Source organism: Manis javanica, chromosome 17 (genome assembly GCF_040802235.1).
Source record: "Manis javanica isolate MJ-LG chromosome 17, MJ_LKY, whole genome shotgun sequence".
NCBI lineage: Eukaryota > Metazoa > Chordata > Mammalia > Pholidota > Manidae > Manis > Manis javanica.
The window spans coordinates 11,354,721-11,358,659 of record NC_133172.1 but is presented as its reverse complement, the minus strand read 5'-3'; positions in this window follow the sequence as shown (position 1 = coordinate 11,358,659).

Genomic DNA, 3,939 nt, shown 5'->3' with positions numbered 1-3,939 from the left:
TTAACCATGTGATTACCTTGGCCAAAGCAAACAGCCTTCACAAATAATAATAATTGCTCTTCTTACCATTCAGGACAACTGCCTGAATGAGATGAGAGAATGATGCATATAATTTTAAAACTTTCATGTGTTATTTAAACATACAGTGTTTTTCATACTGTTGTTTTCCTAACCTTATCAGCTTAGATAGGATTAATATTAGCTTTCATTCATTCATGAGTTACTTGATGAACATTAACTGATTGCCTCATGTGAAAAGTTTGAATGAACATTTCCACTGATAGAGTGTTTCCAAAATAGAGGTAAAAAATGGAACCGACTTTTTATATTCATTTTTCTGTGTTCTGAGGGGAGAAAGGGGAGAAGGAAAGAGACAGATAATACACTATTAGACTGTTCAAATGGGAAATTCAAGTATTAGAGGATTTTCAATGAATTCTTTTTGAAAATGGAATGTAACAAAAACAAATAGAAAAAGAACAAATGATAATAAGGAGTGGAGGCCCTCTGTGGGAGTGGAATAGATAAGACTGGAACAGATAAGATTTAAAGGGCCTGGCACTTCCGGTGCAATTTAGTAACTGTCAACAGTATGTGTATGATACTGTCCTTTTACCTCCTTTGCCCCTAATCTAGCTATCTGATATTTATTAATTCCCACAAACATAAGTTATACCAAGAGGCAATATGTGCAGTGGTTATGAGCACAAACTATAATGAAAGATTTTCTAGGCTTAAATCTTGGCTCCATTACTTATAGCTTTGTGACCTTAAAAAGGTTCCTTGAAGTCCACCAGTAGAATGGATAAAGAAGTGGTACATAAACACAATGGAATATTATTCAGCCATAAAAAGAAAACAAATCCTACCATTTTCAACAACATGGATGAAGCTAGAGGGTATTATGCTCAGTGAAATCAGCCAGGCAGAGAAAGACAAGTACCGAATGATTTCCCTCATTTGTGGAATATAACAACAAAGCAAAACTGAAGGAACAAAACAGCAGCAGACTCACAGACTCCACAAAGGGACTAGCGGTCATCAAAGGCAGAGGACTGGGGAGGGTGGGTCAGGAGGGAGGGAGGGAGGAGGGGATTAAGGGGCACTGTAATTAGCAATCACAATATAGGGAGGTCACGGGGAAGGCAGTGCAGCATGGAGAAGACAAGTAGTTACTCCATAGCATCTTACTACGCTGATGGACAGTAATGCAATGGCGGGTGGGTGGGGGACGGTGAGATAATATGGGTGAATGGTGAAACCACAATGTTTTTCATGTGAAACCTTCATAAGATTGTATATCAATGATACTTTAATTTTAAAAAAAGGTTACTTAAATTCTCTATGCTTCCACCTCTTCATTGCAAAATTGGGGTGATAATAGTACCTGTCTTGCAGGATGGAATAAATTCACATATGAGAAATACTTCAGATTGCATCTGGTACATCATAAGCACTATATTGCTGTTAAATATAACTATCTCCATATGTTTCTTTAGTCTCTAAGTGAAAACACCACACATTAATTGACAATATGATAATTTAAGACATTAATAATAATAATAATAATAATAATAATAATAATAATAACTATCATGGATAGAGAGAGATTAGCTTTGTCTGGCACTTCTAAATTTGCTCCATTCAATTATCAGCTCAATGCTAGTTACTATAATTATCTCCATTTTGCATATAAGAAAACTGAGGCATCTTGAGATAAGCTAATTTACCCAAGATCATAGAGCTAGAAAATGTCTGAGCCGTAGTTTTGATTCAGACACTTTGTCTCCAGACTTGCACTGTCTACTTGTAGAGCCTCTAAAAGCACCATATAGATATAAATATTTATGTCTGTAGCAATTTAAAACTACTTAAATGTTAACAAGAATATCCAGTTTCTCTATTATTCTGGAGAAACAAAATTTTATTACACATACTTTGAATGCACTCTTAAATATTCTAATAAACTGTAAGCCCTGAGCTGCCTTAATAACCCTGCACAGTAAATTGTGTTAAAAGATTTGCCACAAGATGGCAAACTTCACTGAGAGGTGCTCATCCTTGTCAGGTGCAAAGACATATTATTAGGTACTTTACAGTGAAGCCAGGGGAAAACAAAAAGATGAGCAGACTTCTGTATTTTATATAAACAAAAATACTTAACCTTCATTTAATCATGCTCATTCTTGGAAGAAAAAATGCAATTATATTATTCAGTTCATACATTCAAAGTCACATCTTTTGTTTCTCCTTATTAAAAGCATCATATCCTGTTTCATATACTCAATATTCTGCTCTCAAGATCAAAGCTCTTGGTCTGGCTTTGTAATGCTTTCTCATGAAATATGTTGATTATACAAAGATTATATATCCCCTGGGAAAAACACTCTTTCAGTGTACCTATACCATGTGGGTGCTTCAGATGGAAACAAACATTTGCATTTGCACTGTTCTGTGGCCCATCAACACTGGCAGGGCATTACCAGGAGACTAAACACCGGGGCAAAAGCCTTGATAAGTTAGACTAACTCTGAACCCATGAAAATGGTCCTTTATGGGAAGATTCTGAGGGCTAATCCCATGCAGAAAACAAAACACTGACCTGTTTTACACTTGTAAGTACAACTATATTAAAAAGTGGAATGAAAACACTATGAGACACATGACAAAACACCTTCGTATTATCAAAATGCAACCAATTTTTCACACCGCGGTCCTCATGGAGTTCTAAGGCCTTGCCTGCACTTGAAAAAGTTGGATATGATTAAGGCAGATTTTCATGTTTAAGTAAGAACTTCCAGTGAGTGATAGAATCTGCTCAGAGAGTTGTCAGTTCTCTTTAAAGTGCATAGTACAATTCCCAGACAGCTAGAGGACAGTCCCTCTACAGCGGGGTGAGGTCAATGAAAAGTCATGAGTGGCTCAAACTTTCTCACCCCTGAATCTGAGAGACAAAATCTGCAGAATTCCCAGCTCCGGCCAGCTTTGGAGTGGAAAATGGGTTGGCGAGATTAAACCTAAATCTCTTGTGTGTGGAGGCAAGGAATTAAATTCAGGACTCCTGTGCTGGCTGAGTGAGGAAGAAATGCTCAAACCAAACCCCACAGACCATAATCTCAGCATTGACATCTAAACCTTAAACCCCCCCTTTTTTTTAACCCGTCAGGAGGAAAAAGAAGTTTTAAGATGCAAAGCTTTTTTGTACATAAAAACTGTTGTTTTTAACTTTCTATCTGTTTACTTATATATACAAGAGGATTTGCACGGGTTTCTTACCCACAAAAAGTGCATTTGGTTCCTTTCCCCTTGGAGCGCACACTTAACACAGAGCTGAGAACAACGACAGCCCCGATGACTGCCACCTCCTGCTGAGCGCTTACGCTGAGCCAGGCACTCTGCAAAACACTTGTCCACACAGGACCTCACATGATTGACACAAAGGCTCTCGAAAGAAACATCTGTTACTATTCTTGTACTTCTGGTTTTCTAACCTGGGATTAGAGAAGGGAAATAACTTGCCTCCACATCACAAGGTTAGAAGGGGCAGAAAGAAGACTGGAACCTGGGAGGCCGACCCAGGTACCCCTTACCTCTGGGGGTCATCCCATCCATCCCCCTACCGCTGGCCAAACTTCTCCAGCTCACCCTTTACCTGGATGATTTCTGCACAGAACAGCAGCATCTACACCCACACTGAACACCGCAGGTGTTAAGTCCCCAAAGCCGTGTAATCAGAAACGGCCCCTGTGGTGCGAGGTTCTGGGTGGCCCAGACAGCAACCTCAGCAAGGTCCCAAAGAAGGGAGCACAGAGAAAGGGCAACCTGACCAAAACCCACTCCCTGCTGCCTCAGTTTCCCCAACTGTGAAATGGGCCTAATGTCTTGTCTGTCACAGAACATGACAGATCCTGGAGGTGGCGAAACAGACTCGCACGGCAG